We start from the raw sequence: 13,122 nt of genomic DNA on the forward strand, positions 1-13,122 counted from the left end.
TGCCCCCAGCCTGCCAGGGCCCCGAGGAGCCGGCCTGGCGGGGGCTGAGTCGGGCAGAGGAGAGCACCCACCTCCCAGACGCCTGGCAGCGGGGAGAGCTGGCAGCAGAGGGCTCTGCCCTCCAGGGGGTGGGGGGAAAGCGGGGGTGGCTGTCTAGGCAGCCTGCACACCCCTCGCTGAGGGCTGAGATGCCAGGAGGCAGCGGGGTAATTAAAACCAGATGCCCGCCTGCCCTCCTCCCAGGCTCGGAGCCAGGGATGGACACACGCAGGCTCCTTGGTCCTCGATCCCTGGTGCCCACGTGGCCTGGGCTTGAGCCCACAAGAGGCTGGGGTGGCCCCCTCGTGTTCACGGGCAAGTGGCCAGTGTGGGGGCGTGAGGCCGAGCTTGGGGAGCGAGACAGTGTGTCCCGGCAGCCACGGCCCCTCTCAGCGCCCGCCCGCCCGCCCGGGGGTCTCGGAGCAGTGACCCAGTCCCGATGCCCTGTGCCGGGCCTGGTGGGCGCTCTGGTTATGGCGTCAGAACAGCCGGTGACACAGCCTCAGGGTGTGTGTACAGGGGGGAGGGGGTAGCCATGATCCCCCCACCCTCCGCTCGGGGTGAACGCGGAGCCCCGCCCCTGCACGCACCCCACTCCAGAGGCCAGCGGTGCCCTCCCTCCCCGCTCGCAGGACGCATGCGCCCCCTTCCAAGTTCTCTGTCCCCACCTCCCCGCCCGGCTGCTGCCGGTCCTCCGCCTGGGCATCCGCTCGGCGCCCACCGGGCCGCCCACTCTCCTCCGTCCTTCCTCCCGGCCAGCGAGGCCGCAGGCGCGCAGGGGCTGGGGGCCAGTAGACCAGCGGGCTGGCGGCTGGCGATGCGGCTCAGACATGGGGTCCCTTCCTGGCGCTGGGACAGCGGGTGGGCATGGCTGACCTCTGAGCGGCGCTGTCCCCAGTCCCGTCCCCCACTGTCCCCCCCCCCCGGGGGGGCGGAGTGATGACAGCCCCGCTGAGCCGGGCCAGAGGCCGTGCTGAGCGGCTCATATGTTCTCTCATGTCAGCCCGTGAGGCACCGGGACTGTCACCCAGGACAGGGGTGTGGACGCTGAGGCGGGCGGAGGGCGGGCCCCGTGCCCAGGGCCACCCAGAGTCAACAGCGTGCGCTGCACAAGCTGCAGGCCTGGCCTCAGAGGCACAGGCTCTGCCGGCGAGCAGCTGAGTCCTGAGTCAGCCGGGGGGACGGGGGGTCCGAACGGGGAGCCCAGCCTCCGGCCCAGGCTGCTCTCCTGCCCCCTCCTCCTGCCCCTCTAAGCGGAGCCAGGAGGCCACTGGCTGGGACCAGCACAGACAGAGGGACGCGACCTGGAGTGTCGGGGCTGCTTAGTCCAGGGCCTGGCGAGCGCCTTGGGCGAGAGGAGGGTCTGCTCTTTCCTTGAGGGCGAAGTGCCGAGGCTGGAGGAGCCCACCGGCCGCTGAGTGAGGGGCTGGGAGGAGAACAGGTGGCCGGAACCGCCCTCAGCCCCCCCAACCCTCAGCCCCGCCGGGGTCTCTCAGCCACACCACGGCCACGAGGGACCTGGCTGAGCCCCAGACGCCACCCCCATCCCGCTCTGGAGACCCCTTCCCTGGGGGCCGCTCCCGAAGGGGTGGAGCCAGCTGAGGGGCCTCCCTGGGCCTCCCTGGCTGGCGTCTGTGTGTGGGTGAAGGAGGAGCCCCCACGGGGTGGCTCCCGAGATCCCGCTCACGGGGTACGCAGGGGCCTGGCAGAGAGCAGGGCCGCAGACTGGGGGGCGGTCCTTGCAGTCTGCAAAGGGGGCCTGCCCCCCACTCCCCCTCCCAGGCAAGGTCACCATGACCCTCTGTGGCCCCCCAGGCGCTGGCAACCACATCCTTTCCTCCTCCTGGTGTTTGGGGGGGGCCTGTGTGGACCCCAGGGCAGCCAGAGAGCCAGCTGTGTGTGTGGGGAGGGGCTGGGAACGGAGCTGGCGCTGACAGGCATGCCTGGTGCCAGCCGCCAGCTCGCGTGAGAAGCGGCCTCGCGCGGGCTGTGCTAAGTGCTCCCAGGTGGGGCCGCAGACGCCGCCGCCAGCCAGAGGCCCGTTATGTAACCCACCCCCCGCCCGGGCCTCTGCCGCCCGCCAAGCTGAGCGGACGGGTCCTCACCACCCGCCCCCCACCCGCTCCGGGAATGAGAAGACTCTGTCCCCACCTGCCAGGGTGCTGGCCAAGGACCCTGCAGGACCTCAGCCCGGTGGTGGCCCTGGGGGGTGGAGGCAGTGCCGGCCGGCGGGCTGGCTCCGGGAGGAGGGTAAACAGTGGGCCTGGTGTGGGGGGCACAGACCCTCCCCCGCAGAGCAGACCGTTCCAGAGGCTGGAAGCATGGGCCCGAAGCTTCAGCCACCTGCGGGCCGGCTGTGTGGAAGTCTGGGCACAGCCCGACCCTCAGCATCAGCCAGCCCGGCCGTCTCCCGACAGCCCCCCGTCCAGCCCAGGCTCCCATGCCCCGCCCTCCAGACTGGCTGCACTCCCAGGCAGGGGGCTGAGGCGACCCCACTGTCCTGTGCTGCCCACATGGCCTCCTTTCCTTTCCTTTTAAATATATTTTATCGATTTTTTACAGAGAAGAAGGGAGAGGGATAGAGAGCTGGGAATATGGATGAGAGAGAGACATCGACCAGCTGCCTCCTGCACACTCCCCACCAGGGATGTGCCTGCAACCAACGTACATGCCCTTGACCGGAATCGAACCTGGGACCCTTCAGTCCGCGGACCAACACTCTATCCACTGAGCCACACCGGTTTCGGCCTTATTTTCAATTAGAGGCCCGGAGCATGAAAATTCATGCACTGGAGGGGGGTCCCTCAGCCTGGCCTGCCCCCTCTCACAGTCCGGGAGCCCTCAGGGGCAGGCGGCGACCCGGCGGTCAGGGGAAGATGACGCCCCCATCAAACCTCTGCTGCTGCCACTGCCAGCAGCGCAAGCCTCAGCCGGCCCTGGTGCCTTAGGCTGGCCCTGGGTGGCCAGGGGGCTGACGAGACTGGGGGACTCTGGAGGCAGGCATGCGGAGCAGCTGGACCTGTTGGGCTCAGCTGTCCTGTGTGTCTGGCCCGTCTGGCCCACGCACCCCGCTGCTCAGGAAGGATCCTCACCGCCCCTGGGACACCCCTCCCAGGACACCCCCCCCGGGACACCCCCCTGGGACACCCCCCTGGGACACCCCCCTGGGACACCCCGCAGAGGCCCAGCTGCCCAGAGAGGACCTCGCCCCCCAGCCTCCCAGCCCCCCCTCCATGCCATGTGCCTGTTGCCCCGGTGGGGCTGAGGGGACTGGGCCCTGCCATCTTTGTGAGGGCATGAGTAAGGGCAATTAGCACTTTCCCTCGTTAGATAGGGTTCCGTTTTCCCTGGAGCTGGGACTATGTCTGGGCCCAGCAGGGCTCAGGCCCATAGTTTCTGCTCTGTCCCCCCAGTGGCTCCTGCAGGCTCTGGTCTGAGGCCCCCCAGATGGCCACCCCAGCCCTCGGGGTGTGAATGTGCGTACCCCAGCACCATGGCCTAGGCCCTGCAGCCAGGGCAGGGAAGCCCCGTTGCTCTCATCCCCGCAGACGCAGAAGTTCCGGCTGGGCCAGGGACCCTGTCTCGTCTGGCTCTGGCTCTGGCTCCTGGTGGGCACACAGCAGGGACACTGACATTGCCAGCCCCTGTGTGCCAGGCCCTGTGTGCCAACCATCCTTGTCACCGCATTTTTTAAATTTTATTCTAGAGAGGGAGGGAGATGGAGAGGGAGAAAGAGAGAGAAACATTGACCAGAGACACCAGTTGGCTGCCCCTCCCCCTGCACGCACTCTGACTCCGAGTCGAACGTGCACCCCTCTAGTGCACAGGACAACGCTCCAACCGCTGAGCAACACGGACCAGGGTGGGATCACCCCATCTTACAGCGCAGGAAGCTGGGGTCAGGCAGGAGGCGGGTGGGGTCTCGGCTCCGTCTGGACTGGGAGCCCCTTGAAGGCAGCTGCTGGCTCCATGCTCCATGCTCCCCGAATGCAGGCCCGGGCCCAGCTGGCCGGGCAGGAGCCGGAGGAATGCCTGTGGACTTGAACTTGGATCAGTTCTCCACCCACTGTTTCTCGCCAGGGCTGACTTCCCAATACCTGAGGGCGTGGTCCCGCCGGGCTCACTGCAGCCTCCAAGGCCAAGGTGGCGGGGTCCCTGCCTCCAAGGAGGGCCCGCGCAGAGGGCAGCCCACAGGCCCGGACGCCCAGCTTGGGGTCAGATGTACCCCCACCAGGAGGAGCCGAGACCCGGGCCTGACCCGGCCCTGCCAGGCGGCTGCCGGCGCTGCCCGGCCGGGTGGGGCGTGGGGAGCGGAGGCCTGCTTCCCAGCGCCGTCTGTGGCCGCGGCACGATGGCCGCGGTCCAGCCTCCCGCCGGCCGCCGCCTTTCAAACCTGGCCAGACAGACCGGGAGGCTGGGCCTCCTCCAGGCCAAGTCTGTCCGAGGAACAAAGGCTTCGGGGCCAGGCCCTGACCGCAGGGGAGACGGCCAGACACAGGACAGCTGAGCCCACACGGCCAGCTCATCGCGGGAGCACGCACCCTGCTGCTCAGGAAGAATCCCACCGCCCAGGGACACCCCCTGGGACCCTCCCCAGGACAACCCCCCCGGGACACCCCCCGGGACACCCCGCAGAGGCCCAGCCGCCCAGTGAGGACCCTGCCCCCCAGCCTCCCAGCCCTCCTGCCCCCCAGCCCCCCTGGCCACCCTGCCCCCCAGCCTCCCAGCCCTCCTGCCCCCCAGCCCCCCTGCCCCCCAGCCTCCCAGCCCTCCTGCCCCCCAGCCCCCCTGGCCACCCTGCCCCCCAGCCTCTCAGCCCTCCTGCCCCCCAGTCCCCCTGGCCACCCTGCCCCCCAGCCCCGGAGGCGGCCTCTGGCAGGGCAGCTGCTGGGTCTCAGCCTGTCGGGTGCCGTAGCGAAGGCGGGTCCTCGAGGTCTCGGACAGGTGCTGCTGGGCCTGTTCATCTGCATCTTAAGAAAAACCAAGCGGGTGAAGGGCAGAGGGTGACTGTGTGTGTGTGTGTGTGTGTGTGTGTGTGTCTGTATGTGTGACTGTGTGTCTCTGTGTGTCTCTGTGTGTCTCTGTGTGTGTGTGTGTGACTGTGCCTGTGTATGTGTCTGTGTGTGTTTGTGTGTGTGCATGTGTGTGTCCGTGTGTGTCTGTCTGTGTGTGTGTTTTTGTGTGTGCATGTCTTTGTGTGCCTGTGTGTGTGTGTGTGTCTCTGTGTGTGTATACATCTGTGTGTGTCTGTGTGTGTGTCTGTGTGTGTATACATGTGTGTCTCTGTGTGTGTGTGTCTGTCTGTGTGTGTCTGTGTGTGTGTATACATCTGTGTGTCTTTGTGTGTGTGTGTGTGTGTCTCTGTGTGTGTGTCTGTGTGTCTGTGTCTGCACGTGCACATGCTCGAGTGGCCCATGAGGAAGAGGATGAGCAGAGGCGGGGATGATGGGAGGCGGGGCCATTGTTTGGGAAGAACAGCATCTGAGGCAGCAGGTGCAAAGGCCCTGGGGCCCTGGGGCCCAGCCTGCGTTCATGTTAAAGGGACCAGCTGTTCCATTTGCCCCAGACACAGAGGCTTCCCCGCACACGGGGATGTCAGGTCTGTTTTTATTTGCTTGTTTGTTAATCCTCGCCAAGAGTATTTTCCCACTAATTTTCCAGACTGACGGAAAGGGAGGGTGGAAGAGAGAAAGATCAAAGTGAGAGAGACACATTGATTGACTGCCTCCCCCATGTGCCCTGACCAGGGCCAGGGATTGAACCTGCAGCCCAGGTCTGTGCTCTTTTTTTTTTTTTTTTTTTTTTTTTTTTTAATATATTTTATTGATTTTTCACAGAGAGGAAGGGAGAGAGATAGAGAGCTAGAAATGTCGATGAGAGAGAAACATCGATCAACTGCCTCTTTCACACCCCCTACTGGGGATGTGCCCGCAACCAAGGTACATGCCCTTGACCGGAATCGAACCCGGGACCTTTCAGTCCACAGACCGACGCTCTACCACTGAGCCAAACCGGTTTCAGCCAGGTCTGTGCTTTGATTGGGAATGAAGCCACGGGCTGATGGTCTAACCGCTGAGCCACACCGCCCAGGGCTGGAATTGCAGTTTTAAAACCAGGAGGGGTTGGTTACCCTATGGAGGGGACCTCAAGGCGGCCAGTGTGGCAGGAGCAGGGTCGATGGGGGGCTGAGGGAGGGGGGGCCGGAGGAAGCCTGCAGGTGACAGGGCCTGTGAGGACTCGGCTTTCACTCTGAGTGAGAGGGGGGCCCCTGGAGGCTTCTGCAGAGAAGGGTGAGACCTGACTCAGCTGCCGAAAGGCTGCGATCACAGGAGTGACTGGAAAGGGGGGACGCGAACGGCGTCCGTGGCCGTCCTGACCTTCTGTGGCTGAGATGCCACGGAGCCTCTGCCCCCCTCACTGAGCCTCCGGCCACAGAGACCGCGGCTTCGGCGGGGACCGCTCCCTGCAGGGTGGACTGGCCAGCGAGACCCACCTTCCAACTGGGGGAAAAGCGCTGAATGAAAAAACATTCTTCAAAACCTTACAAACATCCGACCAGGCGGAAGGCAGGAGAGGGGCCCAGGAGGATCCGCTGACGGCTTTGCCTCCCGGGATCTCCGTCCTGAGGGAGGAGCGGGGAGACCGAGCTTCGCGTTGACGGCCTTACGGGTCTCGGGGAGGAGCTGGAGGCCCGGAGCCGCAGGGTGAGTCGGATCGAGGTCTCCACGGACGGGGAGTGTCTCCAGGCTCCGGCACAAGCACATGCAATCCCTCTAGCATCCCGGGCTCACATGGTTCTCGCAAATAATTTAAAAAACACGATGTCCAGCACACAGCCAGAGATAACGAGGCACACAGGAGATGACACCCCTTGACTGAAAGCCGAGAGAGAGACATCCTCAGAGGAGACCCTGGAATCATCACACAGACTCAGCTGCCTCACCATCTCCACAAGGACCCTGAGCGGCAGACACTATTATTATCGCCTTCCGAGATAACGAGATGGAAGCCCAGCAAGTAGTGATTGTCCAAGGCCCCAGGCCACTGAGGAGGAGCTGTGATGAGCTCGCGGGTGCCGCTGTGACCTATGCCAGGCATTGCCCCCCATGCCCTCCGGCCCGCACGCCCTCTGCCCCGCATGCCCTCTGCCCTGGACACCCTCTGCCCTGGATGCTGTCCAATCTGCATGCCCCCCACCCTCCGCCCCGAAAGCCCTAGAGGCCTGCTGTCAGAGCCTGCAGCGTTTCAGGAGTGGGCGGGACAGAAGGGGAACGCCCTCTTATGTCGGGAACAGGAGGTGATGACCAGTCAGAGCATGCGAAGGGCCAGCATATGGGCTTCCGGGGAAACAGAGGCTCCTGGGTGACGGCCTGGGACTCTCGGTTACAATGCAAGGTGCTCGCACCTCCTCGCCCACAGCTCCCCTCCGGGAACTGGCTCTCTGGGTGTCGCCTCCCAGGGGCGCGAAGCGGGGGCGGTGAGGGTGCTCCTTGCTCCGTTCACGGGAGCGACAACCCGGACCCAGCTGTCCCCTCACAGAAGCCGGAGGGAAGAGGAAGGCACATCCCCATCCCACAAAGCCATGGACAGAACGAGGCAGGTGGTTCCGTACCGGCCTTCTTTAATGTCTGAAATAGAGTAGGAAGTGAAAAAAGCAATTCTAAACTGCATGCTTTCTACTGGTTCAAAAAATTCACACACACACATGTATGTAGCATGTGTGTGATATTCATGGGGGAAAATCTGAAATACAACTGAGCTAACAGAAAACCAGAGGACTCATGGGTTCATTCCTTAGGTATGTTTGAGCCTCTTACTAATGCAAATGCATCAGCCAGAGAAGCAGAAGCAAGAGTGTGTGTGTGTGTGTGTGTGTGTGTTTCATTTGTCTAGACCAGCAGTCGGCAAACTCATCAGTCCACAGAGCCAAATATCAACAGGACAACGATGGACATGTCTTTGGAGAGCCACATTTTAAATTTAATTTAATTTATATTTTATTGATTTTTACAGAGAGGAAGGGAGAGAGACAGAGAGCTAGAAACGTCGATGCGAGAGAAACATGGACCAGCTGCCTCCTGCACACCCCCCACTGGGGATGTGCCTGCAACCAACGCACATGCCCCTGACCGGAATCGAACCCGGGACCTTTCAGTCCGCAGACCGACGCTCTACCACTGAGCCAAACCGGTTTCAGCTGGAGAGCCACATTTTTTAAACTTAACGCCACTTCTTCAGAATAGACTCGCCCGGGGCCATGGTGTTTTGTTTTGTGGAAGAGCCACACTCAAGAGGCCAAAGAGCCGCATGTGGCTCTCGAGCCGCGGTTTGCCAACCCTGGGTCTAGATCAGCGGTCGCCACTGGTGGTTTGTGAGGAAGGCTGGCAATTGCCGGTCTATGTGCCAACAGAGGGCACACACGACCGCCTGGCATCTGCATTCCTGCAATGGCTCCTGGCTCTTCGCTCCCCTCCTCGTTTGCCAGACTCTGCCCCACACTGTGCGAGTCCACTCGCCAAACTGCCACCAGAAAGACTTTCCCAAAGGGCAGGCGGACCGTGCTATCCACCCTGCGAGACTCCAGTTCTCACTGCCGCCAGCGCACTCCCCCGACCTCTCCTCTTCCATCTCTGCCCCTTCCCACAGCCCCCCGTCCGTCCTCCGAATGCCAGCCCGTGGCCAGCCCCGTCCACCGCACAAACCCCTGCCTGTCACTCTCCCCCCGAAGTGCCTCTGACCCGCTCCCCCGACTTCGGTTTGCCCTGTAGGTGACGTTACTGCTCAGAAAACCCTAGATTGGTGTCCCCAGAGGGCTATCATTCAGCTATGAACCCATCGCCCCACCATCGCTGTGTTTACATGCAAACTGCTTCTCCATTCCTGTAAACAGCCCTTATCTCTCCTTAGCCACCGAGCCTCTCAGACCGGCATTGACCTTGTTCACAGCGTCTTCAGCACGTGCTCAGTACGTCGCTCCCACACTGGCGGCCAGAGTTCGATTCCTGGTCAAGGGCATGTACCTGGGCTGCAGGTTTGATCCCCGGCCAGGGCCCGTGCAGGAGGCAACCAGCAGATACGTCTCTCACATCGATGCTTCTCTCTCTCTCCCCCTCTCCTCCTCTCCCTTCCTCTCTCCCGCCCTCCCTCTCTAAAAATCAATGGGAAAAATACCCTCGGGTGAAGATTAAAAACAACAAAAGTGCTCAATAAATATGTGTTAAGTGATTAAAAGCTATGACACATTCACATCTGTCCAATAAATAAATAGCTTATAGACACAATCAGGCCGAAACAGAGTAGGTGGCTGTTTTCCGCCCACGTGGCAGGTATGGCTTGGGGGACATTCCCAAAGGCCTCAACCCCGCTCACCCACGCCGGGACCTCCCCCCCACGCCCCCGCCCCGGGCCTTCAGTTAACTGACGTCGTCACTGGGGCTCAGAGACAGAGGTCACAGCCTGCCAGGGTCCTCGGCCCCTTCCCGCTCCCCGGGGGCCCCATGTACGGTTAAGTCGCTCTGGGTGAGCAGGGAAGGAAGCGGGGGCGGGGGACACACCCCTCCCTGTGAGAGCCCGTGTGGGCTGGAAGAATCCCCGTGACTCCCTGTCGGCTCCACAGCTCTGTGCCGGCCGGTGGGGTGTGATGACGGGAACGGGGTGCTTGTTTGAGCGCCGAGATTAGTGGCCACCGTGGCCAGGTCATTGCTCTGCGGCCAGGAATGGGGTGTCTGGTTCAGGGCTCCGATTCTGGGGCACTGGAAGGCTCTTTGGTCTCATAAACATAGTCCTGATTCCACACCCCCAATGCGCCCTGGTGTCCGGCACAGACAACACTGACGGCCCTTTTCTTCGTGTTAATCCTCCCCCGAGGTTACTTTTTCCACTGGCTTTTGGAGAGTACCAGGGCGGGAGAGAGGGGGAAAGAGAAACATCGATATGAGAGACACATTGATCAGTTGCCTTGCGCACGCACCCCGATTTTGGGCACGAGAATCAAACCCGCAGCCCAGGTACGTGCCCTTGCCCGGGCATCAAACCCATGGCCCTTGAGTGCGTGGGCGGGTGATCTAGCCATTCGGCTGCACCAGCCAGGGCTCACGGCACTTTTACAAATAGCTGCCAAGGCCAACACAAGAACCTCCTCAGAACACCCTGGCGATGGGACAAGGCCGCGAGCACAGCACGTGGCCATGAGAAGGGCCCCGGGCACTCCCCCCGGGCCGGGCCCTCCGTCCGCCTGCAGACAGCACCCCCGCAGACCTAGCTTTCTCTCCGGGGCGGGAGGCCGACCCGGAGGCCCCTGCTCGGCCTGCTCAGAGCCCCTGCGCGGTCCTGACCCTCACGGCTGGCCACCTGCCGTCCCCCCTTTCACGAACCCCCAGATCAGTGAGGGGGCCTCTTAAAGCGCCCAGACCAAGTGGCCCTCCAAGGCCACCTCCCTCCGCGCCGGCCCGGCTCCTCTCCTGGCTCAGAGCCGCCGCCCCCTTCCTGGGCGAGAGAGAAAAACGTACTCACTGCTCCCCAGACGAAGGCTCAGCCAGCCGCGAGGCGAGACCCGTACTTGGTGAGGACCGAATTCATGCCTGACTCTGGTGGCCTCGCCCGGCCCTCGAGCCACGCGCCAGGCGCCCAGGCCTGTGTCCCTGCCTGCCGGGGCGGCAGACGCCAGGGCGGAGGCCTCTCCCGGCCTCAGCCCGGTCCTCGCTCCTCACTCCTCCGGCGGAATCAGCCTCAGCCCGGTCCTCGCTCCTCGGCGGAATCAGCCTCAGCCCGGTCGTCGCTCCTCCGGCGGAATCAGCCTCAGCCCGGTCGTCGCTCCTCCGGCGGAATCAGCCTCAGCCTGGTCCTCGCTCCTCCGGCGGAATCAGCCTCAGCCCGGTCCTCGCTCCTCCGGCGGCACAGACAGCCGCGGGGCCCTCCGCCCGGCCGAGCTGCCTCCCCGCGCTGCGGGCACCGGGGGCGCTGTGTGTTCTAGCTACGGGCCTCCTGGCCGAGGTCTGCACCGCGTTTCCCTGCTGCTGGTGTTCTCCCCTCGGATTTTCCATTCCCAGGCACCCATCAGGCTGCTGGCCGCCTCGCCTGCCTTCCTTCCGGGAAAGCAGCGGGGACCCTGGCTGCTCAGGCCCGGCAGCAGCCCTGCCAGCCGCCTTGGCAGGAGGCAGGCCTGCAGGACGGTGGCTTCTCCCTGCCCGGCAGCCGTGCACCCGGGAGATCAGTCAGTTCCAGAGCTGGAGGAAAGCCCAAGCCAGTCTGCTGAGCATCAGTCGCCATGGCAACCCTGGCTTCCCAGCCCAACAGTGTCTGCCGGCTCAGCTGTTCGCTTACTCAGGCCCGGCTCTTCCAGGGACCTGCTGCCCCGACTGGACTCCGAGCGCGGCTCCGGCAGGCGGTGCTGCCCAGCCCTCTCCCCTTTTCCTGGCAAAACCCGGAAACCTTCAGCTTAGGAAGCTGTTCCTCCCAGAGGCCCAGCATCACGGGGCTCCTTCCCCTCCTCGGCACGGACGGTCCCACATGTCTTCCAGCCACCGTCAGGCCCAGCCTGTCAGCCAGCGTCTCCGGGCAGGCCCAGCCTGGGAGGGGAGCCGGGAGCGGAGCGGCTCACACTGTCAGACAGGGACAGGCCCAGACCCGGCTCCTCTCTCCTTATTCTGAGCTTTTCCAGGAGCAAAACCTTTTCTCCTTCTAATACTCTCTCCAGACAGCCAGACAGGAGTTCGTACCCTCTCAACTCACACACCAGGACCCAAACAGAAAAATTAAACTGCCACCGTGTTCGCGTTCAGTACCGCGGGGAAAGCCTCCTGTGGCCCCGTCCTGGCCCCCAGCCCCGCCAGGGTCTTATTTTACCCCGTGTTTCTGCCATCATCGCTCCTAACCTCTGAAGTCATTTCCTGGAACAATGTGGCCTACGAACGTAAGGAATTACACCAAGTCATGTCCTCAAAAACATTTAATGATATAAAAGGGACGTGAGTGACAAAAGCTGGACAGAAACCATACAACAGGACACCAAGGTGGTGGAAAGGCCAAACAGTTGAGAAGATCCAGATGAGACGGCACATGGCACCTAGTGGCCCTCGTGCAGTGGGCCGAGCAGGTTCTAAATGCGGGACCTGTTCATCCAAGTTCAAAAGCGCTGGACGGAGGTTTAGGAAAAACTCCCAGGAAGGGGGTGCTTCACGGGAGCTCTTTAGCGGACACGTGGCCGGAAGGACGGTGTGAAGTGAAGCTGCTGGAGGGGGCCAGGTGAGAGGCTTCTGATTCCAACACGGAGGCCCTGCTTCGTCCCAGTGACTGCGAACCACCGGTCTCGTCCCTGCCTCCCAGACGGCCGCAGTCACTGCTCCTGAGGGCCCGGCCTCGGCGCCGTGCGGGCAGGGACCCCGGGGAGAGCTTCCATCCGTCTTAAAGGGGAACAGGCTCAGTGAATGTCTCCCTCACAGCCTCATGGAGCCAGCGGTCCAGCCAGGATTTGAACTCGGAGCTCCACCATCATAGCCTGCTGTCTTACCCACGACACCACCACATCCCAATCTAAAAGCCTCTGCCGGTCCATTTAAACACTCAGTGCTTGGCATACAAGGAGCCCTGTATACACAGGGTCTCCCCACACCGTCAGGCGGACAGCCGGGTGTCCGGCAGAGGAATGCTGCTGCCAAAGGCGGGGCTCTGCTCCACCTGGGACCTCCCCACCCCGTCCTCCCACGAGCCATTTCCAGAGTCTGCGCTCTCTGGGAAACCCTAATCCAAGGCACCCGAGGGCGTGTCGCTGCCTCCCCCCGCCCCCAAAGCTCGTTTCCAGACCGGGCCTGGGCGTACACAGACTCCTACCCCCGGACTAGCGGGGTCAGGAGGGAACTCTGAGCTGTCTTTGTTTATAAAATAAAATAGACCTAGAATAAGCATGTACTGCTTTGGAAATCACACACGGATGATTAAGAATAACTCAATGCAGACTCATTCCTACACACCCCGAACCACAACCGCCTAGAAATAACAAGCCCAAACCACTGACATTGGTAAGAAATGGACAGCTACAGCGGCCTGATCAGAGCCAGGGGCCTGGAGGGTCTGGCCCTCTGACCA

The 13,122-nt window shown here is 62.9% G+C and overlaps 1 protein-coding gene across 2 annotated transcripts in view; it reads right to left on the reverse strand.

Annotated features, from left to right (window-relative positions):
* Positions 1-11,454, reverse strand: part of PLEKHG5 (pleckstrin homology and RhoGEF domain containing G5) — a 45,151-nt gene extending 33,697 nt beyond the window's left edge. The window contains exon 1 of one of the 2 annotated variants that reach the window (XM_036461120.2): positions 10,552-11,454. The gene's annotated coding sequence lies outside the window, so the exon portion shown is untranslated. Of the gene's footprint in view, positions 1-10,547 lie in introns of both variants that reach the window. The other variant, XM_045570561.1, reaches the window with a different exon arrangement.
* Between the last annotated feature and the right edge of the window lie 1,668 nt (positions 11,455-13,122).

Source organism: Pipistrellus kuhlii, unplaced genomic scaffold (assembly GCF_014108245.1).
Source record: "Pipistrellus kuhlii isolate mPipKuh1 unplaced genomic scaffold, mPipKuh1.p scaffold_m20_p_34, whole genome shotgun sequence".
Lineage (NCBI taxonomy): Eukaryota > Metazoa > Chordata > Mammalia > Chiroptera > Vespertilionidae > Pipistrellus > Pipistrellus kuhlii.